Genomic DNA, 9,598 nt, shown 5'->3' with positions numbered 1-9,598 from the left:
GAAAACCTCCTGTGAGCCACAACGTGGTTTGAACCCTGCCATGAAAAAGGTAGTTAGAGTAGAAGTTTGAGATTACTCGATGCTGGCATTATATAGCCCATTTCATATAGTTAATGGGTGAGCCCAGTTCATGTAGTCCCTAAGAAATTTCGTGTTACAGTCATTCATAATGTTGATGGGGAGTTAGTTTCCACCCAAATTCCTATAATGTGGTAGATTTGTATTGATTATAGGAAGCTTAATGCTATGACACGTAAGGATCACTTTCCTTTATCCTTTGTCGACCAAATGCTTGAACGTCTAGCCGGCCATGCTTACTCTTGTTTTTAGATGGCTACTCTGGCTATTTCAAGATTATTATTGACCTTGATGACCAAGAGAAGACTACATTCACATGTCCTTTCGGTACATATACATATAAAAGAATGCCCTTTGGCCTGTGTAATGCGCCTGGTACTTTCTAGCGTTGTATGTTGCATATTTTTAGTGACATGGTGGATAAATTCATGGAAGTATTTATAGATGATTTTTCCATTCATGGTCATTCCTTTGAAGATTGTCTTTCAAATCTTTCTAAAGTTTTGAAACGGTGTCAGGAAAAGAACTTAGTCTTAAATTGGGAAAAATGTCATTTTATGGTCACTAAAGACATAGTTTTAGGTCATATTGTTTCTAAAAATGGAATAGAAGTGGATAAAGCTAAAATAGATAAAATAGCGTCACTACCTATACCACGGACTGTTCGTGACATTAAGGTCTTTCTAGGCAATGCAGGTTTCTACAGATGTTTCATAAAAGATTTTTCAAAAATAACTAAGCCTTTAACACAATTGCTTTTAAAAGATGCCATTTTTATTTTAATCATGACTGCAAACAGGCTTTTGAAACTTTGAAGGCCGCTTTAACCTCTGCACCTATCATACAACCACTAGACTGGCCAAAACCTTTTGAACTTATGTGTGATGCTAGTGATTATGTCATTGGTGTTGTGCTAAAACAGAGTTAGATAATAAATCCACAGTTATTTTTTATGCTAACTAGTAAAACCTTAAGTGATGCTCAACGTAATTACACTACTATTGAAAAAGAATTTCTAGTTGTTGTCTATGCCTTAAATAAGTTCCATCCCTACTTAGTTGGTTCCACAACCATCGTCTATACATACCATGCCGCGCTTAGGTACCTTCTCATGAAGAATGATACTAAGTACAGATTGATCTGTTGGATTCTTCTCCTAACTAAATTTACCTTAGAAATTAAGAATAAAAAAGGAGCTGAAAATATAGTTGCAGATCATTTATCTAGGTTAGCTAATAAGGATGATAGTGATTCCAAATCGATATTTGACTCTTTTCCGAATGAGCATCTTTATTCAATTTTTTCTACACCTTGGTATGCAGACATTGTTAATTTTTTAGTGTCTGAGATCATTCATGAGATATGGACTAGGAATGAACGCAAGAGATTTTTGGTCAAAGTTAAGTTTTACTACTCAGATGAACCCTACCTTTTTAAATATTGTGCAAATAAGATAATTCGTCGTTGCATTCCCTAGTGGGAGCACAATGAAGTCTTATCCTTCTGCCATGAATAATTATGTGGGGGTTATTTTAGTGGAAAGAAAACTGCCACCAAAGTTCTTCAATGCAATTTTTATTGGCCGACCCTGTTTCAAGATGCCCATACACACTGTAAAGGGTGTATTCGATGTCAACAACTTAGGTGTATTACTCAACGTAATATGATACCCTGAAATCCCATTCTTATAGGGAGATTTTTTATGTCTGGGGTATTGATTTCATGGGCTCATTTCCCATCTCGCATGGTTTCATTTATATTGATCTTGTAGCTGTAGACTATGTTTCTAAATGGATTGAAGCCATGGCTTTTCGTAATAATGACTAGAAAACTGTAGTATTGTTTATGAAGGGGTATATCTTCTCACGTTTTGGCGTACCTAAGGCCATCATTAGTGATGGAGGAAAACATTTTTGCAATAGAGTTATTGAAGCTCTAGTCAAGAAAAATGGAGTTACCCATAAGGTGACAACTTCATATCATCCATAAACTAGTGGTCAAGTAGAGGTGTCTAATAGAGAAACTAAAAAGATATTAGAAATAACAGTTAATCCTGATAGGAAAGACTGGTCTAGACGCCTAACAGATGCTTTATGGGCATATAGAATGACTTTTAAAACACCTATTGGTATGTCCCCCTACCGCTTAGCTTTTGGTTAACTTTGTTACTTGCCTGTTGAGTTGGAATACCGTGCCCTGTGGGTTATTAAAAGTTTTAATTTCAACATTAACGCCGCTGGTGTCAAGCGCAAATTACAATTAAATGAGCTTGAAGAAATCCATAGCGATTCTTACGATTTAGCGAAGGATTATAAAGCTAACATGAAACGTATTTATGATAAACATATTTTGTGTAAAGAGTTTGATCTTGGTGAAAAGGTTTTGCTATATAACTTACGTTTGTATATTTTTCCTGGTAAATTAAAAACACGCTGGTCCGGACCTTTTCTGGTTACTGATGTCACTCCTCAAGGGATAATCACTTTCGTAAATCCCAAAGACAATAGTACCTTTCAAGTAAATGGCCAATGCTTAAAATATTTCCACAAATTACGTTCGCCCGCTGTAGAAGAAACCCTTATACAAGACCCTGTTTATGAGGACTAATCCTTAATGCTTGGTGTACTTCCTATCCATATTCTATATTTTGGGAGTACTCCATTAAGGTAACCAGACCCTCTTTTCAGAGTGTGTGGTTGTAAGTGCCGGATCCTTATTCCACATTCATGTAATTCACGCATTCCTTTCTTGCACTTTTTCTCGTTTCTTTTGAGTAGTGTTTTTTATGGAGTGATTTATATTTGTATTTGCTTTATGATTGTATTTTTCAAAAAATCTTTTTCATAAAAATTAGAAAATATAAAACCCATAAATATTGGATAGATTAGAATGTCTAGGGTATCTGACTTTAAAAGACCTTCTTTTTCACCACAACTATTTTTTTTTTCATCCTATTCTAAATTTTTTTTGGGGGGTGGGTAATCACCCCACCTTGTTCTCTCAACTTCCTATCTTTGTTTATGCTGCTTTAAATTGAATTGATTCATGTGACACAATCTAGTTTTCTAGATTTTCTATCGCCCTCATAACTTATGCTATTTACGTATTTCAAGATGTTCTTCCACCATTTCATATGTCACCCACGGTTAGATTTAAATTTTTCCTAGATCATTAGATAATATTCTTCATGCTGATCATTTTCATAGCTCATTCGCAAAAATCGAACCGCGAACAAATCGGGAATCTTAGTTTTAACTTTTCGAGACAGCAGGATAGGATGGGTATTTTAGAAAAGATTTGGGCTTGGGCCAAAATTCATTTTTCCACTCAACCCATGATATTTACACCCCACCGACCATCCCATTTAAAATCTAACACTGGCTCATTCACTTCATCTTCTCAAACAAAATTCAATTTAACCTAAGTCGATCCCAGCGTGCATCACGCCAATCAAAAATTGAATCCAAGCGCGCCCCGTACCTCCATCGAAATAGACCTTCACCAACTTTTTACAGCACCTTCCCCTAATCATCCCCTATTTAAACCCTTACCCGTATTCAAAATCCAACAATACAATTGCCCGACCAGTAAAAATCATACCGGAATTCGCATTTAACGCAAAGATATTCTAGCCATTCTATGATACGAAGATGCGTGCTAGAGAGTGGGATAGAATGTGGTACTCTATTGAGGAGTACTACCATGAGGATTTGGTGTTGAATTTTTATCGTAATAAGAGGATACTTCCTTCAGGGAGAATGTTTGTGGATTTAGACGGAGTTCACATGGATGTAACTCATGATTTGCTCGCTACCATCACTGGGATACCAGCTAAACAGGTCACCTTGACCTTACTGAGATCCCAGTTTGATGGAGTGCATCAATTGATGCTAGAGACGCTGCTTCAGGGTCGTTACAAAGATCATTCTCACTGTGCTAGGCAACAGTCGCTGAGGATTAACTAACTGACTATGACGCAGTGGCTAGGAAAGAACCTCTGTAGCACTTCAAAGTCGAGTGACATTAGCTTGTCGTTCCTGCATGTTCTTTGGGTTTTTCAGAATAGGAGGTATGGTTTTTGCTTCATTGATTTTCTGTGTAAAGAGCTTATGGTTGTAGGCCTGAGCACTGCATCCCTACTTGTTTTATTTACTAAGATTATGTTATCTTGAGGTTGCGTGCCTGAGTCACCTAGGACTCATATTAAGCTTCACTCAAACGCAAATGCGTATAATGACTATGTCCAAAGGTATTGGACATTGTCTAAAGAGAGAACTGATGGGATAGATCAAGATGAAGATGAGGATGAATATCCTATTTGTTTTGTTGAGAATGCTATAGATCGTGCTACTTTTGATTTGGCACATTTTTCACTACTCCATAGCGGGATGCATATGCTTTATGATCATCAGCAGACCTTATCTGCGCTTTGTGAACCGATACAGAAGTGCCAGGGTTCCATTCAACGTGATCACCGTAGCTTAGAGTATAAATTTCAAACCATAGCCGATAACCACGCCAACATGCTTAATTCTATAGAGAATATGGAAGAGGCGTAGGCAGCTTTTCAGGCTGAGGTCTTGAGACGTCTGCCCCAGCTAGGAGGTTCGCCTTCTTCTTCTGATTCTAGACGTGAGCGTCGTCGTCGTTGTCCTGCTGATGGTTCAGGACCATCTTCTTATTAGGGATAACTTATTTCTTTTACATTTGTTGTGATGAATTTGATTTAGAATTATTTCTATTTTGTAATAACTATTTAATTTCCGTACTTGTTTTAATTTCAATTCAGTACTTTAGTTTAATTAATTGTTAATTTCATTTTTAGTTAAGTATTTAGTATTTATTTGTTTATGTGATTGCTCATCTATGCACGTATTGTTAAATTTAATACATGATTAATCGCATATTTTTATTTTACCATATAGTTTTTCTGTTGATATTCAGCATGTTTAGGTAATTTAATTGATTAATGTCATGGACCCCCTCAAATTGTTTGGGGGTGGTATATTTTAAATTAGCACAATATATGTGAATGTATGAAATTGCATGCCTTAAATCATATTTTTATAAGTTTTGGGCCAAAATATAAGAACCCTTGGACCTTGTTTAATTTAATTGGGATCCACAATGTAATTAGGTACCTGATATTTTGAGGAATTTCAAAGTTAGAGAAACCCATTTTATGCAACCCATGGGCCTTGTTTCATTCAATTGGGATCCATAATGTAATTAGGAACTTTAAATTTCGTGAAATGTCAAAATTTTAGGGAATTTCAGAGGCTAATCATATATAGAAATTCCAAAACTAAAATAAAATTTATGTGTACGTAGAAAACTATTCTAAAAATATGTTTTTTCACATCTTTTATTTTAGCAACAATCCGGCCTTAGACTTAGCAACCAAACACTATAAAACAATCTCTAACCATGTAGTTTCATCACTAAAAACCCTAAACACATCGCTGCATCTCAGAGCGCGCACGCACCTTATACAAGCATAAAATTAGAGCGCACCGCACTCGTATTAATTTGGTATTAGCATTATTACTTACAAGACCGCGCTCTCGAAGGGTTATTCATCAATCGTGGCGCCCTCACATAAGCTTCCGGCTCGGTTTCCGGTTCCATTTTTCTACCTTCCAGTAATTTCATTCATTACTCGGTTGTTATGACTAGTCCAAAAATTATACCAGAACAGTCTTTTTATGACTTGCTTGATAGTGACACTTATGGCTTTTATTTCGACGACATGATTAACCAATTAGGTTGGCACCCTCTCTTGGTATATCCATGTGATACTTATTAACATGAACTTACTACTTATTTCTATGATAATTGTAAATTTTCTAATAACCAAGATGGAGACCAAGTGTTCTCTATCACCATAAACAATGAAATAATGGATTTAAGCAAATTTTTGTTAGCATTGGCGCTAGGACTTTCTATGCCTCCTGGCCAAGACACATGGGATTACATGTCGGATAATGCCTTATATTACAATTATGCATACTTCCATGAGACTTCTGGGGCGGGCATTTTCCGTTTAGAAGACCAAGGCCAACATAACATAGCCCTTAAAAGCATGTCCCTTAACATAGGCTCTACTATGTTTTTCATTATGCTCAATATATTAGCGGAATGACATTTTTCAACTGTGAATAGTGCCACTTGTAACATCTTCCTTGCTTTAGCTAAGGGGCGTATGCATTTTGATATTCCCAAGACCATAATGTCTAGTTTAGCACGAGCCCATACAATGAGGCATGCGTACCTTCTTATGCCTGTTGTGGTTTGCCGCATAATGCGATTCTTTTTCCCAAAATTCTGTACACGTTTCACTAATTAGGTTAGGGTTGATACAATGCGCATGACCAATGCTATAGTCCATTCTTTACGTGCTATGGTTTGGCCTGGCTGGTGCCTACAACCTCACCTAGTAGCCACATGCACCCCGTCTGACAAAATTATACTAAATAGGTTGGCTAGGGTAGATGAAAGCAGGATGAAGGCATTGAAAGTAGTCATAGATATGCAAGACTTAAAGGAGCCTCATTTCACAAGTGAGGAGCAAACGGAGGAAAATGCATGATTAGAAACAACCATATATGGTAATATTTGTATTTCTTGTTTGTGTCCGCTTATGTCCCAAGCGACTTTTTATTTACTATTGCATTTTATTATTTATATTTGTATCGTTTAACTTTCTTTTACAGGTGCTACCATTTACAAGCACGTTTCTATGGTACTCTTTATCCTTTATTTCCATTCAATACTTTGGGGACAAAGCTTGATTCTGTTTGGGGTGGTATAGAAACACGATGTAAATGTTTAAACATATATTAGGTTGTATATTACGTATTAATTATTGTTTAAAAAATAGAAAAAGCAAAAAAATAGATTATACTATGCATTTAGGATAATAGTATTATTTCATTTTCCATGATGATATTAGTCTAGAAATCTCAAGTAGCAATAGAATTAAGCTTAGTTCTTAGAAACTTATGTTAATGCGTAGGTAATAGTCATTGCATCTTTTCATTAACATCTTGCAGGAGCATGTATGAATGTACTTGGTAGTATTTTTTTGAGACTTAGGTTAGACTACTTAATTTTACATATCCTGTGAGATTCTAGCCTAAAAGCCTCATATGAATGAGTATCTAAGTAGAGAAATCACACTTTCACTTGCTTGATCACCATACTGTAGGAGCCATTATTTCAGAATGACTATTTCTACAAACCGCGAACACCACGCGTAGCGGAATTAATGGGTGTCCACGATTTGTGATTAGAGAACATACCTTTGAGAATCGGTTTAGATAACTTTGAGATTCCAAACTTTATGAAATCTGAAATCAACATCTTGATCTTCTGTTGTATTTCTTTAGAATAGATTGGACGTTGTGTGGACAATGATCTACTAACCCCCTTCTTTCTCTCAAGATCAGAAACGAATTCAGATCTACTTTTCTTGCATTTTTTTTCAGAACAATGAATAGTGAATAGGTTAATTTCAGCCAGAGAGAAAGAGTATTCTATTTATAGGCTACAACAGGGACCATGAGGAGAAATTAAGGTTGGGCCTCCTGACGGGCTTAGGCTTCCCATGTTCACCCCGAACACACGGCCCAACTCCGTAAACAAATGGCTTATTCCACTAAAGGTCATTGTTGCATTACCGCCCTAATCCCAAATTACGTGTCAGCATTTATAGGCTCCATATTATATGCTCGTTGATCTCCCCGTGTTTAAGATATCGAATGTCCGTTGATTAAGTCAAGTTACTAACAACTACATTAATCAACTTCTTATGTCCTTGAGTAGTACCACTCAACCTCATTGTCATGTCGGATTAAATCCACCTGCAGGGTTTACATGACAATCTTTTTGAGCTCCTCAAGGGGACATCATCAACCCGACTTCTTGCGGGACACAGATTCCTTCTATAATCAACAACACACCTTACATATAATGTCATTACCAAATCCATCGAGTTTGTTGATTCACAAATGAATCTCACTCATTGATGATTTAAAGCAATGTACAATGCATGTAAGTGCCCGTTATTATATCGGATTAGGAGGACAAGCATCCATAATAGAGGTTTTTGTTCTCTTATATAGTCAGTATAAGGAGAAACAACCTCACTTGGTCCTGTTCAATACACACAAAGTGTACTAGTGTAATCCTATAGTCAAGATAGACTAATACCAGATTATACTACAACCGTACCAATGGTTTGTCCAAATCCATCTAGGTTGTGAACGATTACTTATACTTTATAAGGTACTGATGATATTATCTTCTGTGTGTTCACACCATATCATCTACAACATAAAGTATTAGACACATGCATATAACTAATATGCATAACATTAGCCTATATGATTCTTATTCAAAAAATGAAGAATTAAAGTTAATACAAAAGTAATACTTTTAGTATATAACCCTATCACATACCATATCTTAAGCGAGAATTTAGGCCCTCTTTGGATTGATATAGCTAAAAATTCATACATATAAATAATTATCCGCTAGTCGCCTCTCTGAGCCTTTCAATTAGCCTTTTCACAACCACAAATCCTTTACCCATCTTTTAAACCAATAAAAATAAAAATAAGCCTACCCGTCTTGAATGAGTTTGAGAAAGTAAGGAAAATAAAGAGAAAAACCTGTGGAAAACTAAAATTAGTTAGTTGCTTCAGAAAAGAAAAAGAAAAGAAGTTTCCATCCAAAGAAAAGAAAATAAAAAATAAAAATAAAAATAGAAATAGAAATAAAACAAAAACTCTAAAAATAGAATAAAAGGAGTAAAAAAGTCAAAATAAAAAGGCTAAGGATGGAAACTAAGTGTAGAAGCAAAGTAAGAACAATGATTTCTTTAGTTACATGTAATTGAAGACCCTATTATCTCAGGCTTGTTTATTTGAATATCCATTCCGTTTTTTCTTAAACCATCATCTCAGCCCCGTATCACCTAATAAAGACCTCTAGCTCAATTAGGATTAATTTTGTGTGATAGTAAATGGTAGATGTAATTGATCGACATCGGCTCCTTTGAACGTCATTGAGATTGTGAGGAAACATGAGCCCACTGCACACTGGAGTGAGCTAACTTAAGTGGAAAAATCAGAGTATTTTTGTCTTGACAAATTGTGAGGACCTACTTAAGGACATTTTTCTAAAAGTTTCAGAAACAGACCTGCCATTGCATTTCATAACATAGTTCATAGCATACATGTGTATCTTTAGATGGTTTGATTATTATGTGTGTATTAGCTTAGGTTTCAAAAGCATTGTTCTTATTATATTGTTATTGAGATATATAGATATCTGAGATTAATTAGGAAATTTTATTTTTATCTCTTAGTCGTTGTAGTATAAATGAAGTTTGTGAGTACCTTTTTTGGAAAACTCTCACGATGTTATAACTCGTCCACTAGGGAATTCCTAGTGGTTTAAGGCTTTATTGCATATAGTCAATACAATCGCACTTTGAGAAACGATATTAGTTAGGACC

The sequence above is a fragment of the Coptis chinensis genome, chromosome 4, assembly GCF_015680905.1.
Source record: "Coptis chinensis isolate HL-2020 chromosome 4, ASM1568090v1, whole genome shotgun sequence".
In the NCBI taxonomy this organism is placed as follows: domain Eukaryota; kingdom Viridiplantae; phylum Streptophyta; class Magnoliopsida; order Ranunculales; family Ranunculaceae; genus Coptis; species Coptis chinensis.
This window is presented reverse-complemented; position numbering follows the sequence as displayed.